General features: G+C 45.0%; 1 long non-coding RNA gene across 2 annotated transcripts; it reads right to left on the reverse strand.

Annotated features, from left to right (window-relative positions):
* Nucleotides 1–1,255: 1,255 nt before the first annotated feature.
* Nucleotides 1,256–13,696, reverse strand: LOC142456775 (uncharacterized). Of its 2 annotated transcripts, none has more exons than XR_012786096.1 (6): nucleotides 13,474–13,696; nucleotides 11,343–11,459; nucleotides 9,890–9,948; nucleotides 8,741–8,801; nucleotides 6,759–6,862; nucleotides 1,256–5,349 (listed from the first exon to the last, which is right to left on the reverse strand). It is a non-coding gene; the product is annotated as an uncharacterized LOC142456775 (long non-coding RNA). The 2 variants fall into 2 exon arrangements; XR_012786095.1 differs by lacking the exon at nucleotides 13,474–13,696 and adding an exon at nucleotides 13,140–13,374.
* Between the last annotated feature and the right edge of the window lie 998 nt (nucleotides 13,697–14,694).

The following is a 14,694-nucleotide window of genomic DNA, read 5'->3' on the forward strand; positions in this document are numbered from 1 at the left end:
GGGGGGAGCTGTGGCACAAAGTTTCCCAAACTGTGAATGTTCACGGAACCAGACAACCTCCTCCTCCTCCTTGGATCAGGGGGTTTAAGCTGGCCCACTGCAGGTGGGACGTCTGAGCCTTCCCAGCTCACAGGGAGTTTGTTTTCTTTCCTGTCTCAGGCCAGGATCATCTTGGAAAGCATTCATTGGCGAGACAGAGATCCCACCCCTGACTAAGGCATCGTTCAAGTATGAGTCTTTATTAAGCTCTTTGCTTTATGGGGAGCCCAGAAAACCAGAGGGTGGTCGGGTCAAAGCAACACAAGATGGTTATTTGAAAAGTTACTATGAAAAGAAATTATGATGAAATTTGTCCATTCAGAAAGTTCCTGTAAGTAAAGAATCTCTTATTGGAAGGGCTTCGAGATTCATCTAAGTCATGAGGCCACGATTAGCTAAATTAAAAAAAAATTCTAATCAAGCATTTGTTGAGCTGTTCCTACACAAAGTGTACCTCAGGAAAACCAAATCATGACTGAAGAGTTCTAATTACAACAGTATTTCAGCTAGTAATTGAGGAAGAACTAATAGCAATAAAATGTCCCCATTTGGGAACCTCCAAGTCATGGATTATTAATAGCTGCTGACCTCAAGAGGCGGCGTCCCGGTGGTGCAGTGGGCTCAGGGTTGGGCAGCTGCCTGTGAGAGCAGCTGTTGGCACCACCAGCCCCTCTGCAGAAGACGAGGCTGTCTGCTCCCATACAACTCTGCATTCTCAGAAACCCACAGGGCCGTTCTGCTCAGTCCTACGGTGCCATGAGTCTACATCGGCTCAATGGCAGTAGAGGAAGCGGAAGCTCCTCAACAAGACAGATCGACACAGGGGCAACTCTGAGCTGGTCGCCTGTGGGAAACTGAGGACCGGGTAGAGAGTGCATGTGGACAAATTCTTTATTCTCATAATGAAGAAGCCGGGGAGGCCAGGTTCCTGGGTGGAGGGAGGCTTTCACATTTGAGAGCTGTAGATGAGCCGTCAGTCTCCTAACTAAAAATAATCCCCACAATATCCTCCCCTAATAGTGTTAACCTTAATGTTACTTCTTACAAGCACATGACTGACTGCTAACTGGCTTGCAGCTGTATCTATAGAAACAGGCGTGTTGCTATTATTCTCACCACTTCCCTCTACCTGCCCGCAGCACTGGTGTTAGGTTAATCGTCCCGTCCCCCACCCCACCCCACCCACCCAATTTCTAGGGTTAAGACACTGCCCACCTTGTTATATAGGTAGGTGTGTCGGGGGGATGGTAGTGGCTTGTAAAAGTTGGTGAAAAAATACATTCTCTCCCAGACTTGGCTCCTGATGCCATGGAGGAGGCGAGTACCCCTCAAACTCTGTCTGCCTCTTAATTTCTTCCCTTCAATTACACAACTGTCCAGCTCTTGGGACCCACCCAGATGTGGGCTGGCTCCCATAGTCACCGCAAGGTCAGCAGTTCAAACCTACCAGTCACTGAGGGTGAAAGACGAAACTATCTGCTCCCTTGAAAATGTGAGTCTCCAAAAGCCCAAAGTGCCAGTTCTAGTCTGTCCCAGAGATAGGGTCGCTATATATCAGAATGGACTTGAATGGCCACGGCAAAAGGCTTAGTTTTATTAACATTGAGAGACAAGATAGCAGTATATATTTTCTGATAGAAGTGTGTATGCTCACGATGGAATATTATTGCAAAAAAAAAATCTTAGTCAAATATCCTTCTAGATCTCACTAGCACTCTGAGGAAAGCAAGGGCCAGGAGAGACTGGTAAAGGAAACCATTGGAAGTAACTAACAAGTAATAAGCCTGTGGGAGAATTGACCAGTTTTCTTAAAAAAAAAAATAAAAAAAAACACCTTACAAGAAAAGACAAACTGTGGAAGACTTAAGATTTGTAATGACTATATTAACCATTTGCCAAGTAAAAGGGTTGTCGTGAAACAGAATCAACTCCATGGTAACAGGGGAGGGGGGGGCAGATGGAATGCCCAGAATACCCCAATAAACAAACGCCCAGCAAGTTGATTCATTTTCCTCCTGAAGAACAGCTCGTGGTTTTGTTTCATTTTCCTCCCGAAGAACAGCTGGTGGTTTTGAACTGCTGGCCTTGTGGTTAGTAGCCCAACCTGTAACCCACTAGGCCCTGTTTGAAGAACATGTTGTTCGGTGCCCAGCAACACCTGAGCTCCCTCTTTAACCTGCAGGAGCTCCATGAGGATTCCAACCAAGCTCCCTGTGGTTGGTTAGGTGCCATCAAGTTGAATCCACCTTGTGTGCGGCAGAAACACTGTCCGGTCGTGCGCCGTCCCCTCAATTGTTCTTATGTTATGTGTCAATCCCTCGGGCCAAGGATCTTCCTTTCACTGGCCCTCTACTTGTCTAAGGCCTGGTCTCAGGTGGGTCAGAGATGCACTGCGGCCCCCTCAACCCTCAGAGGCACTTTAGTCGGTCTGGTCTGTATTGTTGAGGACAAGGACTGCAGACTGGGAACCTAGAGACCTGCAGCCAGATTCCGGCTCATTCGTTAACTGTGCGGTCCATGAGTCACTTACCATTACCAGGCCTTACCTTCTCAACTTGTAAGAAAAAGAAATTCCTTCGCTGTGAGTGAAAGGAGGTGCCAGCAAAAATAGCCAGTATTTCTTGGGTAAAACACACTAGCAATAGTATTATAAAGTAACCTAACAATATCATACATTATAGTTTAATAACAAAGTGTGTGAATGAGTATGTACATATATATGCAAAAGTATAGAGTTAAATGCCAAGAATTCTGGTAATCTCATTTAACATCCTCACCAATCTCATTTCCTTAGTGCTAGCAACTCTTCCAGGTCCCTCCAACTCACGCACCCCCAGGATATTTCCATAATCAATGGTCCGGGAGGGGGAGGGGTGGGGTGGAGGTGGGGGCAATGCTTGACTCAGACGACAGTAAAACCTCTGTTTTGTACACACATGGGTGCACAAAGAGCTTTTGCAATCCCGTTTCAAGGCCACAAATAACCTGTGTAGTAATTCTGCCTTGTCATGGCAATGACACACACGGTGACTAATGCCCAGCTAGCACTAGCTTGGAAGAGGATTTCCTGTTTTATTGAATCCCTGTACTAATATCCCCAACTTTCTAGCTCGTCTAACTTCTCGCAACTTTGAGGTTTGGAAGCCTGCAGTAGTTCCTTATTCAGTAACAAAGCTGCTAAAAGCAACCAAGCAAGCACCGTGTGCCTTTTAAGGTACAGGTACTGTATTAGGGCTTGATGAAAGATCTCAAGTACTAATCAGTTAAAAGTAATAGCATGTATTAGTCCCTTCCCATTTATAGCAAAGAATGAAGAAAATCAATAACTCACAGAAACAATTAGTTCCAAGGGCTAACAGACCACTCTCCAAGAGCCTGAGACCAGAAGAATAGATGGTGTCCAGCTACCACTATCGACTGCTCTGGTCTGGATCACAATAGAGTAAGAGGAAATCTAGAACAAATTCAAAATAATTTTTAAAAAAACTGACCGGATTTACTGCTCTGATAGAGACTGGTGGAATCCCCGGTAATTTAGCTCTTACACACCCTTCAAACCCTACCCCAGGGGATTCCCTTTCAGTCAAACATCAGAGAGGCTTAAACAGTGAACAGTAACACCCGTAAGGAACATACTCCTCAGAACAATCGGCCATACAAGACCCAACAGGTAGCTTTTGCCCCAAAGATAATGTTCAGAAGGCAGGAAAGGGCAGGGTGATGGGCGAGTGCAAAAGGGGAACCAACTGAGGCAAGATGGGAGAAGAATGCGGTTACGTTGAGAGGATTACAACTAAAGTCATCAAACACAATGTGTATAAGCTGTCGAATGGGAAACCAGTTGTCTGTAAGTTTTCCCCCAAACCACAATAAACATTCAAGAATATCCCGTATTAAACACCTGCTTTGTGCCTGACACTCGCTGTGGTCTCCATGGGACCGTTAGGCCACATTGATCACGTCTGCTCATACCCAGGCACTGACAGCTGCACTCCCATTTCCTAAAGCCCCTCAAACACACTGGGGGCAATCCTATTATCCTCAGCACGCGACATGGAGCCACCGACGCCCTGGCTCACGCGGTTTCGACTTGAGGTACTTGAAAGCAGCAGCAATGGAAATTCAGAAGGGCACAGGCACACACTAGTCTGTTTCCTAAATTAAATGGGTGCTTTGATGGCACAGAAGATGCGCTTTCTGACGGAAGCTCTTGTCACACTGGCCGCAGTGTGTTCTCTGGTGTGTGAGAAAAGGGGAACGCTGGTTAAAGGCTTTGCCGCACTCCGGACATTGATAGGGTCTGTCTCCTAAGTGGATTCGCTGATGAGTCATCAAGTGGGAGCTCTGACTGAAGCTCTTCCCGCACCTGCCACATTTACAGGGTCTCTCCCCTGTGTGGATTCGTTGGTGCTTGATGAGGCCCGAGCTGTCGGTGAATCCTTTCCCACAGTCGTCGCCTTTAAAAGGTCGCTCACCTGTGTGTGTTCTCTGGACTGAAACTTCTGTGGCAACCGAAAGGCCTTTCTCCTGAGTGAGTGCTCATATGGGGCCACAGAGTGAGAGCTGTCTCGAAAGCCCCTCCCTCTCGTGCTCTGGGCACTGAAAGGGCCGTTCTCCCGTGTGAGTCCGCTTGTGTTTAATCAGATCTGAGCTCTGGCTAAAACTCTCCCCACAGTCAGCACACCTGTACGGCTTGGCTCCCGTGTGGGTCCTCTGGTGGCTGAGGAAATCTGAGCTCCGACTAAAGCTTTTGTGACAGGAGGCAGGTGTAGGGCTTCCCTCCGCTGTGGGTTCTTTGGTGCATGAGGAGGTGTGACGTCCGTCCAAACGTCTTTCCACATTCTGGCACCTGTGTGGGTTCTCCGGTGGTTGATGAGTGTCGGGCTGTCACTGAAGTTTTTCTCACCCCGCTGCATTTGTAGGGTTTCTGCATTGTGTGTGTTCGGTGTGAGTGACAAGGTCTGAACTCTGTTTGAAACCTTTCCCACATTCAGTGCACTTATATGGCCTCTCACCAGTATGGGTGCTTAGGAGCTCTGATGAAAGCTTTTCCCACATTCTGTACACACAGGCATCTTGCCTACATATCCATCCAAGATCTTGTTTAAATCCCTCTCCTGGGAAAAAGGCTGTGTTGACCCTCTTCTGGAAGGGTTCCATGTTGCCCTTCCAATTCAAGATTCCTGTCCCAGTTTCTGCCCCAACTAGGAATATGAGAAATATTTGGGAGGGCCCTTTCTGAAGATGTTCCACATTGTTCTGCTTTATCAGAAATGTCCCGAGTGAGTTTTGCCACCTGATTCTCAAAATCTAAAAAAAAAAAGAACAGATAGTAATTTGTCACTTGGAAAGAACATCAGAAAGCAGTAAGAAAGAGTAAAATTAGGGAGGGGGAAGCGGGGAGGGAGGGGAAAAAAAAGAGGACCTGATGCAAAGGGCTTACGTGGAAAGCAAATGCTTTGAAATTGATGAGGACAAAGAATGTACAGATATGCTTGACACAATTGATATATGTATGGATTGTGATAAGAGTTGTATGAGTCCCTAATAAAGTGGTTTTTTTTTAAAGAAACAATTATGAGGATGGTGCAGAAGAGGGGGGTGTTTTGTTCTACTGCATATAGGGTCCCTATGCCATTCTGGAAGAAGCCAAACTACGGAAGTAATTAAAAAGATCTTAGGTTACCAGGGGTTCCGTGTAAAGGGGAAAATGGGCAAAGCCCAGGGCATTTATAGGGCAGGAAAACTGTCTGAAGGTTAGTAATGATGACATTAAGCATTTATCAAAAACCTATCAAGTTGTATAGTACCAGGAATAAAACTTTAATATAAAGCAAAAAAAAGAAAAAAAAGAGTAACATGATCATTTTAGCGTTAGACTGTTAGGTCTCTCTCTCCGGGACTAGATTTCAGCCTCGGTCCTTGGCTCAGTGCGAGAAAGATTTCACGCCGAAGCCAGGCTCGTGATCCAAGTGAATTTAATGAGAGTTAAAAGAATCTTCAGGTTTACGCGGCACCCATAGGATTCCTTTGACCATGCGGCCTGGCAGAGACTGCCCCAGGTCACGCAAGGATCTCTCTCCTCCCAAGAAGACGACCAGACCACCCAAGCAAGCCCCTCTCCCTTCCGGTCCCTGCCTTTTCAAGGGTTCCGGGTGGGAGTGGGGGTGAGGCCCGGTGAACGACCCCAGGTTGATCCCATTGGCTGAATTGCAATCACCTGGCCCAGGTGGGCTGCTCCAGGTGTAACGCCCATCGGAGCCTGAGCCCATGGGCGGGGAAAATACAGCTTTGTCCTTTGCTGGCTCTCCTAGGCATGCGTAAATGGACTTCCCAATTCCCTAGGCTAAGCTGCCTAACAAGACTGCATTTAATTTGACCATATACCTTTTGTGAAAAGTTCGTTAAGCTTACAGAAAACATGAATTCGTAAACCTTTTTTTATAATCTTAAGATCTTGAAGTACACCCTGATATCCTTCAGGAGTACACTATCTATTGTCAAAACTGGGCAACTCCTTTCAAACATGTTGCACTCTAGAGAAAAGTGAAATGTTTATTCAAATGGAGGTCTCACTCAGTCGATTACTGCCGATCAGAGAAATAAACTGTAAGCGTAGAGTAGTAAGAACACACATCTGGGGCAGCTTTCCAGCTCCGTCGTCTCACCGAGGGCTACAGGACTACATTTCTTCCCCTCGGGGAGCATCTACAACTCACCTGTGTGACTTTCCCTTAGGATCTCCTCCTCCAAAGGTGGGAGTGGTAGGACCCAGGACTCTTCTTCTTGCTCTAGCTGAGAGATTATACTTGGTCTAGAAATCCTACAGAGAAGATTGACACAGGGTGTTACATTAGGCCATTTACATAAGGTCAGACCAAAATTCAGCCCCTTCTTCCTGCCTAGGTAGAGGGCGAAACCCAGGGAAAATCTAATGGAATTTTAAGCTCATCAAAAGGACAACCTGTAGATAAAAACAGGGGATCTTCCCAAAAGGCTGTGGGGTGGGGGTGGGGTGGGGAAAGCCCCTTTCCTCCTACTTAAAAAAATCTAGAATGATGAGGGCAATGAATGTACAAGTGTGCTTTACACAATTGATGTCTGTATGGATTGTGATAAGAGTTGTATGAGCCCCTAATAAAATGATTTTAAAAATCTAATTAGACTTGGGTGATAAGAAACCCTACAGCAGTACAGTTAACCAGTCTCTGAAGAACCAAGGGCAAAGTCATTTGCAGAAAGAATTTTATCAGGAGCAAAGCAGCCTTGGCCTCACCCTTTGAAAGAATCTAGAAGTTAAGTATACTATTGGGCTTTAAAAGTTTCTCAGAAAGACAACCATTGATATAGCTGTGAAAGAAAACAAAACAAAAACTTATAAGGAAAAAAATGGGTAAAGGCAATGAATAGGTGGAAAAAGAAGCAAAGTAAAAGAAAAATAGGAAAATTCAAACACCCTATAAATACGAGGGGCTTCAGAAAGTTTGTGGGAAAATTCCACGATCTTTTCATCCCATTTGTCTATGAACATTCTGAAGTACTGTGTACATAAAAAAAATCTTTTAACCTCACCAGTAACCAAAGAAATTAAAATAAAAGCCCGGGTTGTTGTTGTGTACCAGCAAGTCTGTAACAACCCTACAGGATAGAGTAGAACTCTAGGATTTCCTGATTGTGATCTCCCCGCCTCCTCTTCCGCAAACATGCAGGTTTATATTGAACATAGCACTTCTCAAGGGGGTGTTAATCAGTTAATATAAAGGCTTGGTTTTTTTTAAAAACAATATATCTCTTCTCCACTTCAATGTTCAATATAAAGTTTTTTAAAACATTAAATCATTTCTACTTTTTAATATTAGATACATTGAATAGATTTTTCTAAAAATTTTCCCCCACAGAAATAAAACTTTCAAAAAGAGAAATAAAACTTTCAACTCATACTACATTTGATATGTAAGTGTGACATTAACTTTGGATATAACAAAATACAAACCCAGTGGAACAAGAGGCGGTAATTAGGACCAAACACTGCTGTATCCCCAGGATTCTGGACAGGGGCTTCCTTCTTATTTCACGGGCCTGAGACGTCTCAAGCCAGGTGCAGTCATGTCACTTCTCTCACCTCCTTCCCAGTCAGCAAACACCAACCATAGCCTGCACTGCCCAGTACAGCTTGATGTGACAACACCTTCCCCCATTTAATAGACCTCAATGTGTTCCCATTTAGAGAAAACATCTAAAACGCAAAACTTCCCTACTAACTATCTGCTTCTTTGGGAACATTCAAGCATCAAAGGTCAGTTTTAATGAACTTCAATAGCACAAAGGTTTGTCGGGGTCAAGTTTAACTCAGGAGGCCCTTCAGCATCACATCTGCCCATTTATCTTCCGAGCATCCTCCCAAGACATGCTGAGAACCATTCCTAACAAGAGAGCAGTCGTATCTCCTGCTTCCACTGCTTCCCCCACGGCAGCACCCAAAGCAGTGAACTCAGGACCAATACCACCTTTGTGGCAGATGACTCCAAAGGTGAATATATATGTGCACATATGTAATTCTCTCTGATTTTAAACACGCCGTTCTTGGAACTCGGATGCAGAAGCTAAGAGGCGCCACACGACACCGCCACCCTGGAAGCAGCGGTTACGGGGATCTAGGCTGTGATGTTTTTGGGAACAGACGGAGGTTTGAACTGCTTACCTTTCAGTTAGCAGCTGAGTTAGCCGTTGCACACCAGGGCTCTTTTAAAACAATGATATACCTAGCAACACAAAGTGCAAATTTAAGAGTCACGCTGCCTGTTAAATATGAATCCTAGCCCCACCTTACTAGCTGTGTGACCTTAAGCAAGTTGTTTAGACTCTGTCTTTTTTCTGCCCCCTCAATGTCTTTATAAAATAGGGATACTAATCCTCACTTGTGAGAATTATGTAAACAGTATGCTCTCAATAAATACATACGTCCATTCAATGCCTATGGGACGAAACAAATGGATTTACTCTTTTTAGAAGGCATTTAGCCAAAGTATCAAATATCTTGGAAATATATGTATTCTTTGACCCAAAACCCTACTTCAGAAAATCCTAAGGAAATGATAAAAGTTGTACAAAAGACTAAAGTGAGATTTTATAAAAACAATTAACTAAGGGATGTTCATCACAAAACATCAGTGACTATTTGGAAATTGCCTAAATGTCTCACCACAAAGGAACCATTAACAACTGACTCGACATTTTTAAAGGTCAAAATGTTCCCAAAACTGGGTAAACAATCTAATACAAATTATTACAACAACATAGTGAGCACAAAATCCGTGGCTCAACCCTATCCATTTGACCTGCAGGAGAAAGCTGAGGTTATTTATCCCATAAAGATTTTATGTCTCAGAAACCCAAAGGTGCAGTTCTGTTCTGTCCTGTAGGCTCTCTCTGATGGGAATCAGCTTGCTGGCAGTGAGTGAGGATACAACAAAACAGTGTGTGGGTCTTTTAAACAGTGCACAGATAGATCTCTAGTTGTATTACATTCACAGGACAATGAGTAAAAAAATGAGGTGAACATTATGATCAGTTTTGTGTTTTCTCTTGTTTTTGTTTTATCTTTCATTATATATCTAGGAAAAAAGATTAGAAGAATATTAGCTCTTCAATGGTTGGTGTCAGGTATAACTGTTGTTTTATTTCTCCTTATCTTTTTCTTCAATGAGCGTTTATCTGTATAGCTGATATGAAGTAACGCAGGGGCGTGGATAGCCACAGTACTGGAGAAAGAGTTTATGCTTTTATGTGGCAGTAGAAAACACCACCACCAGATCTCCCTTCTTCCAAAGACCTGGGATTGCCCTCTTACCTCTGCCGCTTGATTTCTCTGAGTCCCAATGTCCGGGATGATAATGTAGATATGAAGGGCTTGGGGTGAAGCATTAACAAGATAAAGATGAAAACGCATCAGTAAATGCTAAAGTGCCATAAAAATGGATGTTTCCCTTTGTTCTGATAGGGAGGCAACAAATAATCTCACAGAGATTTTGTCCTCTAAGAGACCAGCATCCCCAAAGACCACCCAGACCTGCGCTCTTTCAAAATACCTAAGGTTTTCATTTAACAGTGGTTCTCAACCTTCCTAATGCCACGAGCCTTAATACAGTTCCTAATGTTGTGGTGACCCCAACCATAAAATTATTTACATTGCTACTTCATAACTGTAATGAATCGGGAGACCCCTGTGAAAGGGTCCTTAAGCCCCCAAGGGGGTCGCAACCCACAGGTTGAGAACCACTGATTAAAGGATAGTAGCCACATTTAATTATAGCCCCAATATAAGAACAACTAATTCTATGACATGGCCCTGCTCCATACGTGCTCTCATGAAGGTGCTATAGCAAACTGTGGTGAAGAAATCAGATGGTTCTCTGCTATCAGTAAGAATAGTGTCTGGGGTCTTAAAGGCTGATCTTTAACAAGCAGCCATCTAAGTGAGGCATCAACTACATCCGATGTGGCAGTAGCTTACCAGCCAATGGGACCCAAGGGGTATAAATAATAAAACCCAAATCTGGCGGAGGCCATGGTAGCAGAGCTTAAATTGTGAACACCTGGTTTGCAGAAGGTTATGTATGGATGGCAGTGGAAGCCCAAAATCTATGTGCAGGGTCCCCACATGGACTAAGCCTCCAGTGAATTCCCTCTGACCATAGTTGAGGACTGTGAATAGTTTTGTTATCAGATAAAGAACACTGTAAACTGAAACAACTTTAAAATGGGTCAAAAGGGGGATCAAGTGACAAGATATTACATTTTAACCTAACTACATCTGCCATAATCAACTTTCCAATGCTCTGATAACAAGGTTATTCAGAGAACACTGTAAAGTCAACGATGGCAGGTGTAGTTGAGTTAAAATGTAATGCCTTATCATTTGATCTCCCTTTTGACTCATTTTAAAGTTGTTTCAGTTTTTAATATTTTCTGCTTTCTCTCTGATTGTGGTTTTAATGTTTTGTCCCAGTCATTGTTGGTGGGGTTTTGTTTTTTAAATGTGTGTTTGTTTGTTGGCTTCCTGATTGCATTTTGTATGATTTTCTGTGTATGAAATTCAGAATAGTCGATCTATAGAGACAATAAACTGGACAGGGGCATGACAGGGGAGGAAGGGGTAAATGGGGAGCTAACAAGGAATACGAGAGGAAAATGTTCTAAAATGGATTGTGATGATGATCGCACAAATCTTCTAATATGAATTAAATTATATGAGATGTTAAGTATATGCTAATAAATGATTTTCTTCTTTTTAGCAACCTTACCTTTTGAAGCCCAGTCTTCTGTGTTGGGAGGCATCCCGGCAGAGCATTCCCTACGCGGCATCTCGATAAGCCATTCTTTCCTGAAGTCCCCACCACATCATCTGGAGACAGCAGGTCCTAAAGTAAGAGACCTCAATACATGTCAACGACTCACATGAAATTCTCACGCGGCCCAAGATGGCTACCCTATCCCCAAGCAGAAATCCTCCTGATTAAAATGGCTCTGAGGTAAACTGCATCAATCACAAGAAGGTCGCTTTTCTTATTCTTTTTACGTGATTTTTCCATTGGCCAACTTTCACATCACTGAGAGGCGTGGGCCTCCCACACACATCTTCAGAAACCTTAGTGCTTTGAATCGATTCCCTTTTTGAGAAAAAAGCCCACAATGGACAAGAAAAGCAAAGGGTTGTACATAGGTATAAACTTAATTTCTAGAACATCGTGGATTTTCTGCAGCCAAATTTTCCTCAGCAAGTTAAGAAACTGTGGTCCTAATAGCCTTCCTATTAGTTATAAAAACAGCTGACCATTCCTGGCATGTGGCCCAGTGATTTGGTATCTGTCTCACAGGACAGACTATGCAGAGCCAGACAGGACACTACCCCAAGTATCAGTTCATGACTTTAAAAGCCAAGAGGGTGTTTTTTTCTCCCTGTAGTTTGTTTTTAAAGAGAAATTATGAAAGAATAGAAAAAGGCATTGGCAAGCTAAAAACTAGGTGATATGCAATGGGGTAAGCACAAAACAGAACATTTATGGGCACAAAGTAGTCATAGTACTAATATATGAACCTAACAGACGGCAATGTTATGGGTGGAAACTTGTTTTTGAAGGGATGGTCCAGAGTTTATTACAAGATGAATTGATAATTTGAGCCATAATTAATATGCTGCAAGGCATTAGGTGTTCCAAAAGAAACACAAGCTAAAGTTGTTTCCCTGAAAGAATGGCCTCTTGGAACAGAAATAAACCCAAGTCAGCTGGCAGGGGGACCACCTGCTCCAAAGACATCTACACTTTCAATGGAGGATGGGTCAGGCTGGCCCAAATTCCGTCGCTAATTACAGCGCCTGCCCATAACTAGAATGCACACAACACACAATCACGTTTTGTGAAAATGACACCTTTACTGATACAGCTATTGCTGTAAATGACCTCGCCATTTGCAAAGTGACCAACTTTTTAAGGACCCTAAAGCCCGCAGCTTTAAAAAACAATTTTTTGTTTTAAAAATCAAAAATACAAAAAAAAAAACCATGTCAATTAAACTGTCAAAACAAAAATGTCCTTGGGAACCGAACGGTGACCGTCATAGGAAGCGCTGCGTATGAACCTGAGGTCTGCACCGTTGCCACGACAGCAGACCACAGCCGAGCCCCGGCCCGAGGCGGCGGGGGCAGAGGAGCGGGTGCGGGCTCAGGCGCCCAGAGCCCGCCCGTTGGTCCCTCGCGCCCGCGACTCCACGGGCCCTAGGGCGCCGAGGTTCTGGGACCAAGTGCCGGGGCGAAGGCACCCCTGTGCGGGCTGCGTTTATTAATAGAAGCATGACGGCGTGGGTGAGGCCGGCACCCGTCCTCCAGCCCCGCCGAGGGGCGGCCCCTGCGGGGGGCAGCGGTCGGAGCTGAAACCCGACGACCAGCGCGGAGGGAGACCGCGAGTCATCCCGACGGTGGTCTGGAAAAAAGCGGCGACCTCTGGTCACCTCGCCCCAGCCCAGCGAGGTCCCGGCTGGGAGCCTCCTCCACGCCCCTCAGCTGCGCGGGGCCGCCGCCGGCTCCCTCCCTCGGCACTCACCGCCCCAGGGCCCAGGCAGGGGTGGAGCTGGGAGGGAGTCCTCCAGCTGCGAACCTGCACCCCGCCAGCGACTCCGGAGCGGGAGGAGAGCGGGAGAGCGGGATCCGGGACCCGGCTGTGGGACTCCGCGTTCGTTAGCCTGCAGCCGGAAGACACCGCCTCCGTGGTCTTCCCATTGGCTTCTGAGTTTCCACGCGGAGAAGCCTTCCTTGTCTATAGGCTGATTCAGCTTTCAATTACCGCAGAGCATTCTGGGAAATGTAGTCATTGCCAAGAGCTCCTCCAAGGACTCGGGCTACACAATTCGGCCGCGGCGATCAGTGCTAAAGCTAACCTCTGAGCCACGGCGCGCGTCGGAGTGCCGAGGACAGAAGAGCAGGATCTGCGGAGAGTGACATCTCGAGCCCTTTCCCTGACTACTTTGCACCGACCGCGGTAGCTCCCGCGCTGCGGTACCCCGCCCCCTCTGGAGCCTGGAGGAGTCCTGCAGGAGTCCACGACCTCCAGACACACTCCTGACCGCGAGACGCTGGATCTTCTCTCTCTCCAGATAAACTGGGCATAAGAAACTCCAACCGGAAGCCATCAATTAAAAAAAAAAAAAAAAAGACATCTCGCTCGCTCTCGCCCCGTCTCTCCTCCCCGAATTCCCTTCCTTCAACTTTTTATTGTGAATGGGGTGGAGGTTTACAGAGCAGATCACCGGTTTGACATTCAACAAGCCATACACATTTTGTTTCATCTCATTGATTTCAGTTCCTACAATGTAACATCATTCATCCCAATTCTTTTTTATAATGTTTCCAATAACTTTTATTTTAAAATATGTTGAACACATATAGAGAAATTCATATTAAAAATAACTATGAGGGCTATTATACTGCCCCTTCCTGTGACGTGTGGTTACCTGTAATGATGCACCCCTAATGAGATATAACCCTTGGTTAGCAATAAAGTTGGGCTCTCTCCTGCTCTCGCATCCAGGCTCCCCCCACGAGGACCACCAAGTGGGGCTGAGGTGAGCATGCTACCATGAAAAGAAAAAAAAAGAAGGAAAAACTAACTATGAGGTATTTAATTGTTTAACTGCTTATGTGAATTTATTGTGCTCTATGTTGACATTCTAGGGTCAGTGGACAAAGGAACAATCTAGATGTTCATCCAACTTATCAGCCAGGGAGTAAACTCATCCCAGTTCTACACTGTATCCCGTATTTCCCATTCCTCCTCCTTTCCTAACCCTTCTGAACTTTGTCCTTGGGTAAATACTGCTCTTTTGATCTCAGTTAGTTAAGGTGAGATGTGTGTACTCACTACTGTTCTTGTTTTCCTCAAACACCTGTTTATTGTTTGACTAAAAACTGAGCCACAGGAATGAGTTTATTGCCAGTCCTGAAGGGGAATATGGTCATGGTGACTATGTTTTGTGACCTTACTAGTTCATGAGTCTCTGTTTGACCAGTAAGTCTGGTCCTTCTATGATTTTCAGCTTTGGTCCACAGTCCTCTCCCATTCTATCCATGGCCTTCTAATGTGATCTCTTGCCGAAGAGTTG

This window comes from Tenrec ecaudatus, chromosome 9, assembly GCF_050624435.1.
Source record: "Tenrec ecaudatus isolate mTenEca1 chromosome 9, mTenEca1.hap1, whole genome shotgun sequence".
NCBI lineage: Eukaryota > Metazoa > Chordata > Mammalia > Afrosoricida > Tenrecidae > Tenrec > Tenrec ecaudatus.